Source organism: Coffea eugenioides, chromosome 9 (genome assembly GCF_003713205.1).
Source record: "Coffea eugenioides isolate CCC68of chromosome 9, Ceug_1.0, whole genome shotgun sequence".
Taxonomy (NCBI): Eukaryota; Viridiplantae; Streptophyta; class Magnoliopsida; order Gentianales; family Rubiaceae; genus Coffea; species Coffea eugenioides.
This window is the reverse complement of record NC_040043.1, coordinates 8070830-8091412: the sequence shown is the minus strand read 5'-3', so window position 1 is coordinate 8091412 and position 20583 is coordinate 8070830. Positions and strand designations below refer to the sequence as shown.

At 33.3% G+C, this 20583-nt stretch overlaps 1 protein-coding gene and 1 long non-coding RNA gene across 2 annotated transcripts in view; both read left to right on the top strand.

Annotated features, from left to right (window-relative positions):
* Positions 1-20583, top strand: part of LOC113783026 (MADS-box protein SOC1-like) — a 76157-nt gene that overhangs the window by 16039 nt on the left and 39535 nt on the right. The window lies entirely within an intron of this gene.
* LOC113783028 lies at positions 10961-13052 on the top strand. Its single transcript, XR_003469879.1, has 2 exons — positions 10961-12462; positions 12578-13052. It is a non-coding gene; the product is annotated as an uncharacterized LOC113783028 (long non-coding RNA).

Here is a 20583-nt window from a genome sequence, read left to right as displayed (position 1 = left end):
TCAAAACGGTTGGAAGTTGCATTAGCTAATTTTTCTAAAGCTAACTCCCAAGATGGCTTAGAATCATTAGCTACCATTTCAATTGCCAACTCCCAAGATGGTTTTGATTCATATTGGACACATTCAGGTTGGTAATCATAAAAATATGAAGAATTACTATAAGTACATTGATTATTCCAACCATAAGCAGGAGAATTGCTCAAATTAGCACTATATCGATCAAAACAAGGATTGTAATGCTCTAATTCATCATAATAATCCATATTTTGTGCTTGTCTACATGTATTAGAAGCATGATAATCTCCACACAAGTCACAAATCACATGATAAGAATTAAAAACATTTGCATTCCTCCTTTGTTCAATTTCCTGCACAATTTTGTCCATTTGAACTTGTAGCATCATAACATCAAATTTAGCCTTTAAGCACCTTATACCATCTTCAAAAAACATACCTTCAGTAATTTCTTGGTTACCTCTGTTGAAGGAGCTTTGCACTAGGTAACCATCCATTGCCAATCTTTCATTTCTCAAGCTTTGTCCTCCCAGTTCACCTACCCTCCTCATTATCTAAAATTACTTTTAAACAATCTCAAAAGTAAGATTAGTTAAGAAGGATAGATTCCAAGACACAAACTAAAACAGAAAAAAAAATAATAATAATAAAAATTGACTCAAAAAAATGACATAAAACACACAAGATACAACAAAAACAACAAAAATAAGAAAAATTGTCTAAATTAATAAAGTTGCTCTTCACACCGATATTGCCAAATCTTCCCCGGCAACGGCGCCAAAAACTTGACGTGCGCGGGGTATACATATAATATTAAGCTCATCCCAATCAAGTTTTACATTTATAAATTCCTAAATACCCCACACGCGATTTATCGCAAGTATACGAATCGTGAGCGAGTATAGGGTATTAAGGGTCGATCCCACAGGGAAGAATGCAATTACCGATGTTTTCAAACTCCTTTATTATTTAGACTATCATAAATATAGAAGTAATAAAAATAACACTAGAAAGCTCCTAGAGATATGAAATTCCTTACTGCTCTTGCAAATGAGATTACCGGTTAAGTGAATACTATTATCTTGGCTAGTTATGGCGTAATTTCCTATTGTATGTGAAACCTACTCTCGTAGTGAATCAACTATACTTGTAATTAAGTCATACCTACTCTCGTGGTTATAAATTAATTACAAGTTCATTTCTTCTATGAAATTACATGAAACAAGTCACTAAAACCACAAAGATGCACCTCTACTTTCGTGAGTGTACTCCCTAGGTTTATCACTTCTTTGCACTAGTGTTAAATTCCAATTTTCATTGCAAATTTAATACCTTTAGATAATCACAATTAATGGCCAGTTAATTATGATTAGAAAATCAAAAGTGATAAATAACTTGCTCAAAATAATATCACCAAATAACCAAGTAAAGATCATAAACAAGATGTAGAAAGTTCATCCATACTCTAGGCATAAACTTTAACTAAACATGATAAAAACAAACACCAAACTTGTATTTTAGTTAAACATGAATTCAAATACAAAAGAGAAAGTGATAGGAGAGAAGTCACCCTTGTCACTTGAGCTGCAAACTCTCCATCTTTGCTCCTCCAATCTTCCTCCAAATCTAACTACAAATACAAGAAGGATAAACTACTCTACCTATACTATACTAATGAACTAAGAAAAACTAGTGAATACTACATTTTTGGTGAGTTTTCCTAGCCTTGCAAAGTTATTTTGAATCCTGCAAGTCCATGGCTATATATAGATGAATGCAGTCAGGAAATGAGGCTTGAAACATCCCTTTTACAGCTGCTAATTGGTTGTCATACGTTCATCCATAGCTGTAAATTGTTGAAGGAGAAAACAGGTTGTACCAGCAGCTATTTCTGACCAGAATCTGGCTACTTCAACTGCTATTTTCTCTATGATGACGGCTGAATTAGCTCTTGTACAAAACATAGCAGTTGTAGTCCATTGAAATAGCTGTCCAATGCCTCAAGAATCATCCAATTTGGAGCTGTCTAGACCGAGATATGATAAAAATACCACTGACTGGTCAATTCCGCGTTTTCAGCTCTCAGCAGCAGACTTTGACTTCTGTATTTTGACATTTTGACTAGGAAAACAGCCGAATTGGACTTTGATGTCTTCACACCAAATGTAGATATATCTCTTAGCTTCAAAATGGTACCAAGATCACCTTGATCCGATCTGTGTAGCTCCAGATATAGTCAAAATACGAAAATGTGTCTGAATTGTCAAAGCTGACTTTTTCTTGATTCAAATTGCATTTTTCCTTTTACACTTCATATTTTATTTTCACCATTTTAATCCATCTTCAATCATCCAAATATTTTCTCAATGCACTTCATTTGATGATTGAATCATTAAACCTACAAAATATGAAGTTTTTACCATAAAAATCAATAGAAATGCAATTTTCATACTTTAACCACAAAATGCATATTTTCACTAGAATCTTAGTTAATTATTTATAAAACTAAATAAAACACACCAAAACTAATTAATAAAGCACACTAAAAATACGTAAAATATACTCTTATCAAATACCCCCACACTTGAACCATTGCTTGTCCTCAAGCAATAAGAAATACAAACCAACAATAATCCAAAATTTGAAAATAAACATATGTAGCATTTCAACTTCATTTCCTCAAAACAGAGTAAATAACCATTATGTAATTATTCAATTAAATTCAAGTACTCATAATATCAAGTAAAGGAGAGCCAATTATACCACCATTATAACAAATTCAAGTCAATTTCTCATCCTTAACCAATTTCATACGCAAGTAACTCATATGGCCAATAATATGCTTTCTAAACCCATGATCATCTTCTTATTTAACTTAAGGAGGGATTTATTTATATAATATAGCTAAATATTACTTAAGTTGTGAAAGTATCTTTTTACGCGAGGATCGACATTTTTAGATGAAGATCACCGGTTACTCAACACTTCACATACTCAAGTTGCTTTGCATACTCTTAATTCAAGTACCGTTTTACGCGAAAGTCGACATTTTTAGATGAAGACACCCGGTTACTAAGTACAAGAATCATTGGAGTAGAATAAATCTTTTTTTTTTCTTCTTTTTTTTTTCATTTATTTATTTTTTTTTTAAAGTAAAGATAATAACATTCCCTCGAAAGCATAATCATGAGAAGAGTATTGCAATTATTGACCATATTTATCACTTAACTTATAAAATCCAATAAAGAGAAGAAATTTCATCAAATATGCAAAAAAAATATAGGCATAATTTTCTCCACTTTAAAAGATATACTTTCCTACAAATGCAAAAATTATAATCACATAATAGTCATTTCCAAGTTAAATGAGAAAAGAAGTTTCCAAATCACATATATTTATCTCAAATGTAGAAGGAATTTGAACTACTAATGGTATGAAACTTGTTACCCCTTGGATAAAATCGAAAAAATTTAAAAATTGTTGAGGCAAGTTTGCAATTTTGGACAAGATTTTAGAAAAATTTTGAATTTTAACACAAGCCCAATATTTGCAACTAATAATTCAATCACATACAATGTATATAATCTCAATTCTCCCCCCACACTTAACATACACATTGTCCTCAATGTGTAAAAAGGAAAATCAAGATAAAGAAAAGTAATACTCCCCTATTGTTGCGATTGAATATGAAGCTTCAAAATCCATTGTCCGTGTATCTCCAACGCTTCATGAGTTTCATTGGATAACCATTAGTGATGTAATCCTAAAAAAAAAATGAGAAGCAAAAGTGATAACAAAGGTTTAATAAACAAAATGATGATCCGTAACTTCAATCCTTTGTTTTCGTGATGTACCTAAAAAAAATACACAATAAGCAACTCAAGGTACAAGAAAATATATATGAGGAAAAGAAGAAAAAAGAGAATCAAGGAATCTGCATTTTTTTTTTTGCTCCGAAAACGCGACTCATCAAAACGCGCCACCAAGCCGCGTTTTATGAAGTCGCGTTTCTTCACATATCTTGCAGGATCGAAAACGCGACTATGCTTAAAAACGCGACTTGGAGTCGCGTATTTTAAGTCGCGTTTTCAATTTTTGATCAGGCTGGAAAACGCGAATTGGTAGAAAACGCGACTTCCTGTCGCGTTTTGAGGCGCGTTTTCTTCAGTATAGGCGCAGAATCGAAAACGCGATTATGGAAAACGCGATTCTAAGGCGCGTTTTCAGCCCAAATGCGTTTTCTTCTGCGAAATTTTTGCAGAAAGCCAACTTTGAAAAATTACAAATGATACCCCAATCACTCAAAATGCATCATAAATCATTTGTTTGTAAAATTTATCAATATGCACACATGTAAAATGATCAAAATATGCATTTTAACCCCTTCTAACAAATCAAAAACAACAATTACTCAAATTGAGGGGTTGAGTTCCTTGATCAAATTTCGCTTTTTTCACCTCATTTGGTCACTTTTGCTTCCATTTCCAATACCTACAAATGAAAAATAACAAAATAACTCAAACATATACTTTAAACATAAAATCACCCCAAAATAACATAAACTTAAACAAACATTGGGTTGCCTCCCAATAAGCGCTTCTTTAAAGTCAATAGCTTGACTATTTCACCTCATTTTTCAAGGAGGCTTAGTTAAAGAATAATCCACCATTTTTGGTCGTGGTGGATCATTAAATGGTGACTTTATAGCAAAAGTCACATGATCTAATGATAGGAGAAATGGAATTGACTTACCTATCCCAAGTGTTTCATAAATATTACCTTGAATATGCACCACTTGAGAACTTACCAACGGAAATGTCATGAGAGTATCTTGGGCAGCAATACCCTTAGAACCTACACTTTCAATGCACTCCTCAAGAGGGGTGAAAAATGAGTCATTAAAACTCACCTCTTGAGCCTCAAAGTTAGTTCCAAAGATATTATCTTGTGAAATGGACATTTGCTCATTGAAACACAATTGAGATTCATCATTTTCATCAACATGCAATCCATTTTCACATACAACATTCTTACCATTCATGCTAGGATCATTTTGCAATTTATTAGAAGAAATAACCTCACACAATGCATTCAATTGCTCATTTATTCTGCCAAAGTGAGAAGTTAATTCATCTATTCTTTCCTCAATCCTATCAAAACGGTTGGAAGTTGCATTAGCTAATTTTTCTAAAGCTAACTCCCAAGATGGCTTAGAATCATTAGCTACCATTTCAATTGCCAACTCCCAAGATGGTTTTGATTCATATTGGACACATTCAGGTTGGTAATCATAAAAATATGAAGAATTACTATAAGTACATTGATTATTCCAACCATAAGCAGGAGAATTGCTCAAATTAGCACTATATCGATCAAAACAAGGATTGTAATGCTCTAATTCATCATAATAATCCATATTTTGTGCTTGTCTACATGTATTAGAAGCATGATAATCTCCACACAAGTCACAAATCACATGATAAGAATTAAAAACATTTGCATTCCTCCTTTGTTCAATTTCCTGCACAATTTTGTCCATTTGAACTTGTAGCATCATAACATCAAATTTAGCCTTTAAGCACCTTATACCATCTTCAAAAAACATACCTTCAGTAATTTCTTGGTTACCTCTGTTAAAGGAGCTTTGCACTAGATAACCATCCATTGCCAATCGTTCATTTCTCAAGCTTTGTCCTCCCAGTTCACCTACCCTCCTCATTATCTAAAATTACTTTTAAACAATCTCAAAAGTAAGATTAGTTAAGAAGGATAGATTCCAAGACACAAACTAAAACAGAAAAAAAAAATAATAATAATAATAAAAGTTGACTAAAAAAAAATGACATAAAACACACAAGATACAACAAAAATAACAAAAATAAGAAAAATTATCTAAATTAATAAAGTTGCTCTTCACACCGATATTGCCAAATCTTCCCCGGCAACGGCGCCAAAAACTTGACGTGCGCGGGGTATACATATAATATTAAGCTCATCCCAATCAAGTTTTACATTTATAAATTCCTAAATACCCCACACGCGATTTATCGCAAGTATACGAATCGTGAGCGAGTATAGGGTATTAAGGGTCGATCCCACAGGGAAGAATGCAATTACCGATGTTTTCAAACTCCTTTATTATTTAGACTATCATAAATATAGAAGTAATAAAAATAACACTAGAAAGCTCCTAGAGATATGAAATTCCTTACTGCTCTTGCAAATGAGATTACCGGTTAAGTGAATACTATTATCTTGGCTAGTTATGGCGTAATTTCCTATTGTATGTGAAACCTACTCTCGTAGTGAATCAACTATACTTGTAATTAAGTCATACCTACTCTCGTGGTTATAAATTAATTACAAGTTCATTTCTTCTATGAAATTACATGAAACAAGTCACTAAAACCACAAAGATGCACCTCTACTTTCGTGAGTGTACTCCCTAGGTTTATCACTTCTTTGCACTAGTGTTAAATTCCAATTTTCATTGCAAATTTAATACCTTTAGATAATCACAATTAATGGCCAGTTAATTATGATTAGAAAATCAAAAGTGATAAATAACTTGCTCAAAATAATATCACCAAATAACCAAGTAAAGATCATAAACAAGATGTAGAAAGTTCATCCATACTCTAGGCATAAACTTTAACTAAACATGATAAAAACAAACACCAAACTTGTATTTTAGTTAAACATGAATTCAAATACAAAAGAGAAAGTGATAGGAGAGAAGTCACCCTTGTCACTTGAGCTGCAAACTCTCCATCTTTGCTCCTCCAATCTTCCTCCAAATCTAACTACAAATACAAGAAGGATAAACTACTCTACCTATACTATACTAATGAACTAAGAAAAACTAGTGAATACTACATTTTTGGTGAGTTTTCCTAGCCTTGCAAAGTTATTTTGAATCCTGCAAGTCCATGGCTATATATAGATGAATGCAGTCAGGAAATGAGGCTTGAAACATCCCTTTTACAGCTGCTAATTGGTTGTCATACGTTCATCCATAGCTGTAAATTGTTGAAGGAGAAAACAGGTTGTACCAGCAGCTATTTCTGACCAGAATCTGGCTACTTCAACTGCTATTTTCTCTATGATGACGGCTGAATTAGCTCTTGTACAAAACATAGCAGTTGTAGTCCATTGAAATAGCTGTCCAATGCCTCAAGAATCATCCAATTTGGAGCTGTCTAGACCGAGATATGATAAAAATACCACTGACTGGTCAATTCCGCGTTTTCAGCTCTCAGCAGCAGACTTTGACTTCTGTATTTTGACATTTTGACTAGGAAAACAGCCGAATTGGACTTTGATGTCTTCACACCAAATGTAGATATATCTCTTAGCTTCAAAATGGTACCAAGATCACCTTGATCCGATCTGTGTAGCTCCAGATATAGTCAAAATACGAAAATGTGTCTGAATTGTCAAAGCTGACTTTTTCTTGATTCAAATTGCATTTTTCCTTTTACACTTCATATTTTATTTTCACCATTTTAATCCATCTTCAATCATCCAAATATTTTCTCAATGCACTTCATTTGATGATTGAATCATTAAACCTACAAAATATGAAGTTTTTACCATAAAAATCAATAGAAATGCAATTTTCATACTTTAACCACAAAATGCATATTTTCACTAGAATCTTAGTTAATTATTTATAAAACTAAATAAAACACACCAAAACTAATTAATAAAGCACACTAAAAATACGTAAAATATACTCTTATCAATATGTCATACTCAATTCTCCTTTATTCCTTCTCGAAGTGCCACATTGTCTTGAAAGATATTCAACTTTCCTTAGGGAGTATGTGGCAAGTTCCATTCTCATTTGTTCATCCTCAAGGTCCTAATATATTAAAAAAGAAGAACACAATAAATGATTTGCAAATATTTTCAGGATCAATATTTTTAAAAAAAATGCCAATACATTATTCCACAAAAATAAAAAATCAAAGGAAGGACAGGTCCCAACTAGCCATACCAATCGAGGATAATGAGACACTTCTCATAGTAGAAAAATTCGTTACCACAAAAAATGCAAATGACAAAGAAAAGTCAGAGTCATTAACAAGTGGTAAGAGCCGACTGCAGCCAGAAGCGTACACAAGCACGTGACGCCGTACGCACGAACAGTGACATCTTGCCAAAATTGTACGGGCAAAATCATCAAACTCGGTTGGTAATGGAACGTCGTTTAGTTTTATCCCAAGAAAGAAAGAAAACACGCGCTTTACTGATTATTCTGTGGTTGAGATTTGAGACTTATGAGATAAAAAAAAAAAAGAAAAAGACTACAAAGATATTGAAGAATATCATTTCTCTGTACATCTTGCCTAAAAAATCTCTCTTTAGGGTTTCTACTAGTGTCTTGCCTACCCAATATTTTCCAGCTTCTGTCATCTCCCATCTTGCAGATCTGAGACTTCCCAGAAAAGATATTGTCTGGTTTTCCATTTTTTGGGGTCAATCAGTGCCACTCCCTCCGGGTTCTTGCCGTTTTTTGGAAACTTTTTTGTTCATGTGTTTATTTTAGATTTTTCTTGATCAAGTGTTTTTTGTTGTTTGCACTTTAACCCTTTATGGAATCATTGATTTGTCTTTCAGGGTCGTCGGTGGATTTAATTTTGCACCTCGTTTCGTATCTACAATTGTAAGAATGTTGAGAGGGAAAACTCAGATTAAGAGGATAGAAAGTGCAACAAGCAGACAAGTGACATTGTCAAAGAGGAGAAGGGGAGTTCTCAAGAAGGCCTTTGAGCTATCTCAGCTCTTTGTGATGCAGAAGTTGCACTGATCGGGGGTAGCATCATGAACTCTCAAGTTCCAGGTACATTTACCATCAACAATCGCAACTGATCTGCTCATAATCTCTATCTGTCTCTCTTCAGCAAACGGTATCATATTAATCAGATTTTTTGTCCACTTTTACAACGGATTGGCCATTAATCATTCCAAGCATGTTCTCAAGCTTTTGTCAGGGCTAAGGGATCAGGGATCCCTTATCTGGTTTTATGTCCGTTCTTATGAAATCAATTTTTACCAATAAGTGCAATTTTTTAATGAGTTTGACTGAAGGGGTTTAGATATTATTTCGTCCGGAGGTGCAAATAATAGATCCTTGGAACTTGGAAGCACAGCAAATCTTAGATAGACAAAGATACACACAATTTGAGGAAGTACCAATGTCATCAACAGTGCTAATTCTGCAACACTTTTTTTTTTTTTTGGAGATGATGTTTTATGCCAAGTTGTCAACTTAAAGAAAATAAAAATCAGTAGCAAATGTTATGAGACGCAGCATTTCATCCCAACAAGCAGTAACCTTGCGTAGTAGTTCTTAGATCACATTGTGTACATAGACTATGAGGGGCTATACTGAATACAAGTGGAAATGGTACCATGTCTATAATGAAGCCGGTAAGTAGTTGTTGTGCTTTTGTACTTGTTCTTTGAAAATGTCCAATCACACCAGCCTATATGCATTAGTACTACGAGGAACCTTCTCAATTCCCTCCGAACTTTCAAGATTGAGAGAATGCATCCTTGTTATTGGAGTCATGGAGAACGTCTAATCATGGAGAACGTCTAAGCAGGATAGGAGTACTCCTATTTTGAAGCTTTGCTTACCTAAATCTCCTAAATTAACCTGTTATGCTAAGTTAAGTTCCAATGAGATGTATAATTTCGGTGGAGACAATATGGCAGTACCATTTGACACAATTGAGGATCCAAGGCTTTTCTGTAACTTACTTTTATTAGCTGTGTTGGTACAAATTTTACTTGGATTGGCTTACTTTCAACTTTAAGAAGGAAATAACGGAAAATTTTATTGTTAAAAACCTAACTTGATGAAAGAAAAATTTTTTATGACACCAATTTGACAAATATTTTCAGAAGGATAAGGTTGGAAGTTGAAGGTATAAATGAATTGCAAACATCATAAATGAACCCTCGTTTTGAATCAAGAAAAAATGTTTAATCACTAAATCATATTTGGTTCTCCAATATTGCTCTGATTGAATTTTAATTTTTGTATATGATGAATTTGGGTGTTTTATAAATAGAAATAAATATTGAGTACAGTTTTTGAAGATTTAAAGATTTCTCATTGACTCGTAGTTTAAAACAATTTGATGTAATTACATATGTCAACAATTATTTGGAATCCTTTTTTTTAATTGAAATTCATACCAACAATAATTCGGACTCGAAATTCCTTCCTAAAATTCCTAAATCAACATGATGGTAATGTATTAAGGACTGGCTCCTTTCTGTGCTAAACTATAAAAGTTGTGATACTTTGAGCAAAGTCTCCCTATAGGAAGTATTCAATCTCTGTCAATCTCTTATTCTTTGCAAAAATTTATTTGTCAATCACTTATTCTTTGCAAAAATTTATTTTGTCACACATTTTCTGTCAAATACAAACTTATTAGGTCTTGTATTAGTGATAAATATGACACTTTATGGGTTTTAAATTAATGGCCTGTTCTCATCTTCTTTTCATGTCTCTTTACTTTTATGGGAAGGGTGGATAGATAACCTCATTCAACAGTTTAACTCATGACCCTATTTTGTCTCTTTAGTTTAAATAGAACCTATTGTGTTTTTCGAATTGCCTCTTGGGTCTTAAAAAAGGTGCCTGAGCAAAATTCTTTCCAAATTGGCTTGATAGATGCCAGTCAAGTGAGAGACGTGAAAGTTCTCCAAGGGCAATAGATAAAAATTATTAAAGCCTAAACCTGCACCCTTGGTTAATCACAACAGATTAAGTAAATAAAAGGGAAAGGGTCTAACACATAATGCATTATTAGGACAAAATTTGGTAATCAACTTCATTCTTTCTAAATTTGCACATATATATGTACACATATTCACACACATATACTACACAAACAAATACACCTACATATACATACACATATATACATATAAATACATACATACATATATATATGTGTGTGTTTGTGTGTGTGTTGAGAGAGAGAGAGAGAGAGAGAGAGAGCACAAATAGAAAGAGCTAGAGATCGTATCAGATGGAAAGTGTAGATGGGTGAAATTACTTGCAGGTGTGGTTTTAAGTTTTTCGATTGACTTGAAGATAGAGGCACGTTAGATTTATTAGTGGCCTGGTCTATTTCGATGTATTTGTCAGTAATTATACCTATTTGCTCTCTCTTTTCCTCTCTCATTATTGAATCTATAGCTCTGGCCATTTGCTGTCTGTTTCTCTCTCTCTCTCTCTCCCTCGTCCTCTCTTTCTCTCGATGTGATTTAGGAAAAAAAAAAATTGGTCATCAAATTTTGCCTCGATAATGCAAAAGGTGGATGGATTCTTTCCATCCTATGTACTTGGTCTATTGTGATCAACTTAGGGTTGCAGATCTTGACTTCTAACTCTTTCGATCTATAACCCATGGAGAACTCGTGTTTCTATTGTGATATTATGTTAGAAGAAATGTTTTCTAGAAGCCTTTTGAAACCTAATTCATAAGTTGAAGGACTTAATAAGTTCTTTATACATGCAATGGACAAAATAAGATGATGAGTTAATGGTGAATGACGGAAAAGGTCATTTGCCGTAGAAAATTCTCTCAGATTATTGATAACAAGAAAAGAAACAAAATCTGGGGATGAAAATAGCTAGTTTGAAGTCTCTAGATCCATGAACGGATATAATATCAGAAATCAGGATGAGAAACTTTATTTTAAAATTCTTCACTGAGTAATATTGCGTGCAATGATTTAATTGCGTTAGTGCCACAAGTACAGCTACCAGAAGATTATCAGGAATATATGTCCAAGCGAAAAAATGGCTCTACAAGCACATGTCAGAAACTGATCAGCATATTCCGGTAAAGCTTTTTCCATTGTTTTGCCTTGCCATTGTTTCATATACATGCAAGCAGTAGCAACAGCATCTTTTTTGCTTCTGTGATTAAGTGAGTATATTTAAATATGTTCATGGAGAAAGTTTTGTGTTTAGAAAATTCTTCTTTTTCTTTTTTTTTTTTTATCTTTTCCTTTCCCTTGACTGGATATACGTGCTTTTGGCATCTCCTCTCCACTAAAGAGTTAATTTCTTGTGCTGTTGTGCTATATCTGTTTACCATTTGTGACGTTTATCTTGTTTTGTTTTTAGGGATGAATGGTATCTAGTTGAGTTTTATGCTCCATTTTCACATGCGAAGTAACCTTTTGCATTTTCTTTGAATAGCGGGTATTAAGTGTTTAACTGTGTGCTGGTATCAAATATTAGTTACATGAGCCTATGAATTGCGTTCAAAATCCAAAATAAGCATTTTCATGGCATTCACTTTCTTGATTTCTCGGAATGGCAGCCAAGATCCTTTGAACAGGGTATTGAATAGCTGTAATGTCTTACATTCACTTGATTCTTGATTCTGGGAATCTCATTCAAGATCATGGGTCAGTGCCAACTGATTCTTTGACTTAAAGAATCTTGTCTTCGAATTTATTCTGCTACATCTTTTGATTCGTGCTGAGCTTCTTTTTTTTTTTTTTTTTTTTTTTTTGGGTGCAGAATTTTGAAGAAGAGATTGCAATTCTGAGAAAAAAGAAAGTTGAGCTTCATAAAGAAACTAAAGTTTTAAGTTTTAAGCACAACTCATTCCTTATCGTACAACAACACGAATTTCGTACAGTTTTTGGAGATGAAAAACAGCATAATTTTGTATGTTGCAGAAAGTTCTTGGGAGATGGTTTAGATTCCTCCTCTGTTGATGAACTGCAACAGATAGGTGGTCAACTGGAGAAAAGTTTAAGCATCATTAGGTCAAGAAAGTTACGTGTTGCAATAGGCATCTCTAAAATGATTTGATCAGAATGTAGAATTTGATGGTCAAAATCGAATGTTCAATTCTCCTGCGGAGCCAATTATTTTGGGAGCGCATTCATTAGCTGAAAAAAGAGGTAAAATACGCATTTGAAAATTCAGAAGTTGCTTATTCATTCGTTTGCATTTTCATAAAGAATAAAGTTTGTGCATTTCATGTGAATTGGCATGGTTAATCTTCTTAATTTGCATGCCATCCCAAAATTCAGGAGAAAATTCTCCTAAATGAAAATATGGAATTGCGAGAAAAGGTAGAGATTACTATTGTTACTCATAACATTATTAATTTATATATATATATACCCTAGAATGATCCAAAAAAAAAAAAAAATCTATTCCAACTTTATGATGTTGGATAGGGACGGATAATCGAAGTTACTAAATTCATTCTTCATCTTTCAACAAAACACCCAAATTCTTTATAGGGAAGGGAACTCCGACGTAAGGGAAAACTCGGAAACAAAAATAAATGTATTAGGTAAGGCCTAAACCTATGAACCTCTATTTCAAATTCACATTTTGTACAATTTTTAATGGTAGCAATAAAGTAATAAATGAACCAAATGTTGAGGATTTAAGGTGAAGGGCTATGAGATTTAATTTAGCACCTCCCAAAAGTGTTACTACCATTAATGTTTAGTTTGTGTATGGCAAACCTATTTGTTGAGCAATTTATATTTTTGTGGAGAAAATGAATTTGCAATATGAAGAGTGATGAGTGGAACTAAAAATTAGTCAATAACCCTTGTCACTGAGATAAGTAAAGGAGGTAGAAATGCAACTGTTTATCGGACCTCCTATAGTTAAATTGTCCCAAAAAAAGATGAACAATTTATCAATCTACATGATTTTGTATAACTTGTTTTTCTTCTTTTATGGTTTATCTCACTTTTCTTTATACTACTGTAAAAGGCATGTTATTTCAAGCTGCGCCGAACTTACTAATTATGAGGCAAAAGCAGCTTCTACATTGATGGATGAAATATATATTGAAAATGCTACTTGTATTGCATTTGGTGATGTGTATATTACGTACAAATTGTATGTTCTAGTCCTTCCTATTTTCAGGTAGTTTTGGTCCAATTTTCTGGTAATTTTAGGGATGAAACAATTAAAGTTGTGTATGACTACGTGTTTTTTGATTATTAAAGCCTACCGCCTTTTTATGCCGTCAAATCTTATTTTATAGAATTACCATTAAAATGATCAAAATATAGTAGCGTTAAAATTTGTGCTTTTTTCTTCATCATAGAATAAGGGACGCAATGTTTTATAAAGAAAAAAATTGAATGAATAAATAATTACAAGATTAGGACGGACATTGGTAGAGGTTTTAAAGGCCACGTGTTATATTTTGTCTTCTTCTCCTTTTATAATTCCTTAAATTTAAAAATTGTCTCACAATTAAGTAGTCAAATCTTCTCTACTAACTACTGTCATATTCCGGGTCATTAGCCACTCCAAAGAATAAAAAAGAAACAATGTTATTTTTTTGAGTTTCTAATTTATAGAAGACAGGATCCGGAAAAGTTACAAACATGCGAGTCTATGCATATTTCTCTGGCATTAGATGATACAAAAGGGTGTATGCATATTTCTCTGGCATTAGATGTTAATAGGGTCACTGGCAGATAAAAAGGAGAAGGGCGATAAAATAAACTGCCTTATATTTCCTTAAGATGTCAAAATTATATCCTTCTAAAAATTAGATTTTACCCTCTAAGCCTTTGACAAATATGCAAGAGGGTTAGTCCCTAAACCAGGAAAATAATAAGAAAATTAATAAGCATGAACAAGAAAAGTAGGGAAGTGGGTCGCAGTCAGACTGTCATTAATAATAGATCAGACGGTATAACTAGCCATGAGATCTATGAATATAAATAGAATATAAACAAGTAAATAAATGTGAATATCATGTGGCTTCACCGACCATTCATAACACAATATATGTTTAAATAAAGTTTATTGAATAAGAATGGAGGAACACTAACAAGGATTGAAGCTTGATCTTCACTTGATCAAAGCTTGACTCCAAAGTACAGCCTAAACTAGTTTGTATTTTAGAGAGAGGAGAGTATATAAAATATAAAATATATATATATATATATATATATATATATATATAATCAAGTTAAAGATAAGATTTAAGAAGTAAAAAGGGAGATTTGAACCTAAAATGCGTGATTCCAGAGTATCAACCGTAACTTTAAGGAGACTTCCTCAACAACCACAAATGTTCATCTTTGTTAGCCTTACCCCCAAATCTCAACTTTTGATTTTATCACTATAGACTAACCTTTGTTCAATTGCCGCTTTAGCTTAAATGCACTTGACTTTTCTTAGTATATGGCATACTCAGTTCTCCTTTATTCCTTCTCTATGTGCCACTTTAAATAAAAGACATTCAAGCTCTCCTTAGCAAGTACGTGACAATTCAATTCTCATTTATTCATTCTCTAATTTCCAATGTATAAAAAAGCAGAGGGTAAAAAATTTGGATGGCTCTCTAATTATTAAGTTGGTCAACTTTTAATCCTCTAACTATTAAGTGCATACTTTTGCTTCCCCAAACTTGTAAAAGGGTATATTCCCTACCCTTGATGTATGTTAACATTACTTGGCACTCCTAAAGTTTTAAAATAACCACTAGCCACCTATAAAACCATACCTTTTGTAGCAATCTCGCTCTTGTGTCATTAAAATACTCTTGCAATAATCGTTTAACAATATATATATATATTTCTTCCGGTTCCACTCTTTTATATTGTCTTATATTGAATTTTCTACAAATTTGATTATAATATAAGATTTACATGTTTTGCTTAAAATTTTTATCTTCCATAATGTTTTGCCTAAAACTTGTTAAAGTTGTAAGGATAGTTTTGCCAATTCTGCTATGATAGTGATCGATGGTCCTATCTCCACTGATATGGGAATTAAGTGATATTTCTAATATTTCAAGAATAGCAAGTGATATCATCATAAATCTTAGAAGAGATTTTTTAAATTATTTCTAACAAAATGGGTGGAGAGTATATTTTTTTTATAAGCTTGAGGGACAAAAATATGTGTTTAATAGTTAGATGGCTAAAAATTGAACAATGACTCTGTTTGGATTCTTCATTTTTTGAAAAATAAGTTTTTCATATATAATATTACAATAATACATAAATAAAAATAACTCTAGAAACACTAAATCCATACAATATATCAAAAAAACTCTAAATATACAAAATAAAAAATAAAAAATATGCAAATAGTTTACACCATCTTCTTCTTTCATCTATCATCACCACCCCCTCATTCCTCTTTCTTCTCCCTCCATCTTCCTGCTCCCTCTCTTTCCTTTCCTCCCCTTTCCTCCTCCCTTCACCTTCCCTTTCCTCTCCCATTTCTTACCACGCCCATCGAGGCCATGTATTAAAGGAGGGGAGGGGTGGGGTGGGGTGTGATGGAAAAGGAGAGAGGAGAGGAGGGTAAGGGAAGGGAAGGAGGGGAGAGAAGGAAAAGGAAGAGGGAGGAGGAGGAAGAAAGAGAGGGAGGAGGAAAGAGGTTTAGAGAGGAGGAGGGAGGATCGGTGGTGGTGATGAGTAGTAGTGTTAATTTTTTAAAAACTATTCTAAATATTTTTTAAATTTTAAAAATACTCCAAAATATATTCCAAAAGCATCTATAGTAAAAATTTTTTATATAAATTATTATATAAAATATTTCAAAAACACTTCAAAAAATAATTAATTCAAAAGGAGAAGGACATTCAGATTTTTTGCCAATTGCAGAACACGGTAAATGACTTTCGAATATTTTCACAGTTAAGATTTTAAAAAACATACCAATACATTATCCCAAATAAAAAGGAAATCAAAGGAAACATTGGTCCCAACTAACCATACCAAAATCGAGGACAATGAGATCTTCTCAATGTAGAAAAATTCGTACCACAGAAAATGCAAATGGCAAAGGAAAGTCACAGTCATTAATAATACGATGAGCCAGACCGACTGCGGCCAGAAGAGTACATGAGCAAGTTGACGCTGTCTCAACGTTGCTGAGCTGCCGCCTAGTTATTGGTAGGAGGCTGACAAAAACTGTACGGACGGACAATGAAATCTTCGGACGTTGTACGGACAAACCTCATCAAACTCTGTTCACTCTTGGTAACTAGGAAGTGCTTTAACTTTTGGGACAATTGATGCCGATTTCCCGCTGCAAATTAATCTGCCAAAGTGTTGACAAGGATGTGAGCTCAACCTCCCATCTTAAATCACTGTAGATTCCCTTTTAAGGTAATGGAATGTAGTCTAGTTTATCCCAAGAAAGAAAGAAAACGCACGCATTGATTTTTGTTTTTTTTTTTATTGGACACGATCAATTTTAATCTATATCTACTCATACTCTATATTAGAAAATTTTTGCCAAACACGATAGATTCTAATATATACTTACTCCTAATCTACACTAGGGGAGAGGAGGATCCAAGAGGGTCAAGGGGAGAGCTTGAGGGGAACCACCACTGATTCAGACGGGTACCTATACATCCGTTGGCAAAATTTTTTCAAGAAATCTTGGATTAGAATACAAATCAAGGAATTTGACTTCTTGACTTACATCTAAGTAGAACCTTAAAACTCTCTTAGTAGCCAACTACTCTAGGAGTAATTGGTTGCACTTACTGATTACTCATACAGCGTGCTTGGATTGAATATTTTTTACACAAACTATTTTTAGAGTTTATGGTAACAAATCCCATAGCAAATCTAAAAACACACGTTCAAATACACTAAAAAAATAAAAAATAAAATGAATCTTAAACTTGTTTCTTCTTTCACACACCAGTATCATCCACCAATACCGACAGCAATTGTCGGCATCCACCCTACTCTCTTTTTTTTTTTTCAATTTTTCTCTTTCTCCCTCCCTTCCTTTCTTACTCCGGCTTTCCCCCCACCTCTCTTTTCCATTCTTTCCCTCTCCCTTTTTCCTCCCTTCTCCCCTTCTCTAATTATGCCAAGGAGGACCAGTGCAACTAAAAAGGGGAGAGATTGTAGGAGGAGAGAAGGAAAAGGAGGGAAAGAAGGAAAGATAGAGGGGGATGACGAAGGAGAAGCAAGGGGAAGAGGAGGGAAAGAGCAGAGGGGGAGGCTGGTGGTGGCAATAGATGAAGGGAGGGACAATGGTGGGTAATAGTGAATGATGAAATTTTTAAAATTTTTTAAACAACCTCAATAAAATTTTAAATTTTAAAAATAACCAAAAGTACATTTTGAAAAACACAAAATTCACACGAACTATTCTACTCTAATTCTTTTTTACATGTACTGCTATAGTAAAAATTTTAAATAATAACTCCAAAAACACTTATTCCATACGGAACCCATGTTCATGAGCAGCTAGTTACCTTTCGATTCACTAGCATTATTTGACTATTCATTACACGTTGTTAAATTGCATAAATATCTTGACTAGGATGGCCGTGTTTTTATCTTCTTTTGATAATGGCATAATGGATATATCTAGACTCTACTCCATTGTGAGGCAAATGAGTAACAATTGGGTTTGTTTGGATTGCTTCATATTTCCCCAATTTTATTTGCTTACATCATCTTTACAATTTTCAATACACCTTTTTATCTTCCCAATATCTTTTTATCTCATATACATCACATAACAAAAAGTGCTACAGTAAAAATATCCCAAATAATCCCAAATAACTTACAATCCAAACAATCTTTATAATGTCTCTAGGGGGCTACCCTACCTTGCTTCTAGTTCCAGTAATTCTATGAAAAATTTTAAAACGTTTTAATGGGATGAGAGGCCACCCTAGTTGATTTTGTTCATGAGCAGCTAGTTACCTTTCGATTCACCAGCATTATTTGACTATTCATTACACATTGTTAAATTGCATGATATCTTGATTAGGTTAGCCTTTTTTTTAGGGATAATATCAGAAACCTCCCCTGATATTTCTCTTAATATCACCTGGTACCCCTAAGATTTTAAAAAAAAAATCACTTCCCTTACTTTTGTTATTTGTATAACAAAATTTTTAAAAGCCCTAAACTGCCTTTTCACTTGCTAAATAAAAAATATTTCTAAACCATTTTGTTCACTTCAAGAAAACCATCACTTTAAAAAAATCTCCTGAAGTACTACCACATCATAATGCTATGCCCCATAAAAATATAAATTTGAAAAATAAAAAAAGATATTTAAAAAGAAATACACTTGTTCCACTTTAACTCCATATGCTTAAAATCTATTTCTTATGAAATTTACATTTTTTTCAACATCTTTTCAATCCTTGCCTAAACTATTAAATTGTACCAATCATTATAAAAATTAACTCAAAATAAACAAATTAATCATACCCCACTTCATCACAATCACAAAAAATAAAAAATAAACAAATTTTAATTTATTATAGTTTACAAATAAAATATTGCATAGTCATCCAAAAAATGAGTAAGAGAGAATGATGGAAAAAAGGGAAAGAGAAGAAAGTGACTTTTTTTTAAAAAATTTTAAACTTCATTTATTTGATATGTGAATTATGTGTCAAGTGAGGGTTAATATAGTCTTTTTACAATTATTAGGGAAGATAAGTGATATTTCAAAAACCTCAGGGGTGCCAAGTGATATTAAGAGAAACCTCAAAGCAGGTTTCTAATATTATCCCTTGTTTTTACCTTCTTTCAATAATGTCATAATGGATCTATCTAGACTTTACTCCTTTATGAGGTAAAAGAGTGATAATGTCACTAGGGGGCTACCCTACTTTGCTTCTAGTTCCAGTAATTCTATAGAAAATCGCCAATTTAGTTCTCAAACTATTTCACTAAAGCCGATTGGTCCCTTAACATTTTATCACATGCATTAAGTCCTTTAACTAAAATTCTTGTGCCAATTGAGGACCTATACGGTGTCGCCACCCAAAACATATATTTTTGTACCCAAACCAACAGCGAGGCAGGGGCTTTTTTGGAAGTAAAAAATACGATTTTCTACGGGAAGCAAGACATCAACCATTTTGGGACCAAATTGGGGAAAACCTTTGAAGCAAAATAGGTGAGCAAAATTAGGGCTTTTTTCTGACGCAAACTGCCACCAATCGAATAAGATAAGATGAAGGAAACAGAGTGGAATGAAGAAACTGGTTTACGGACGGCACAGTGGAGCAAGGAAAAGCTCGAGGATGAAAACTCCGACGGATTGGCAGTGAGGATTTCCGGTAAGTCTTGGCCTACTTATAAGTGTTTGAAGTTAATATTTTTCCTAACAAGTTGAAGTTTGCATCTGAAATAAGTGGTTGGTTGTTGAATTATAGTTGTCAGATTTTTCCTTTTCTAATTTCAATGATAAGGTTTTGGTACATATGAGATGTGGGGTATGGCATGATATGTGTAGTGGCCTCCCTTATTACTTTAGTTTCGGTGGTCCCTTTGCTGTGAAAATAACACTATGTTGTTGTTCTCATGCTACTTAATTGGGTTACAAGATAGTGACCGAGCATGTGGATGCCTAATTAAAATTTTTTTTTGTCTTTTGTACCAAAAAAAAACACAGGACATGAGCTAGACTGTTTTACACTAAAAATGTATTACGGTGAGGTATATTTTGGACCACCACAAGAAAAGTATGTGGGGGGTAGTATGGAATCCTTTGAAGGTGTTATAGTGAATGTAGTTAACATG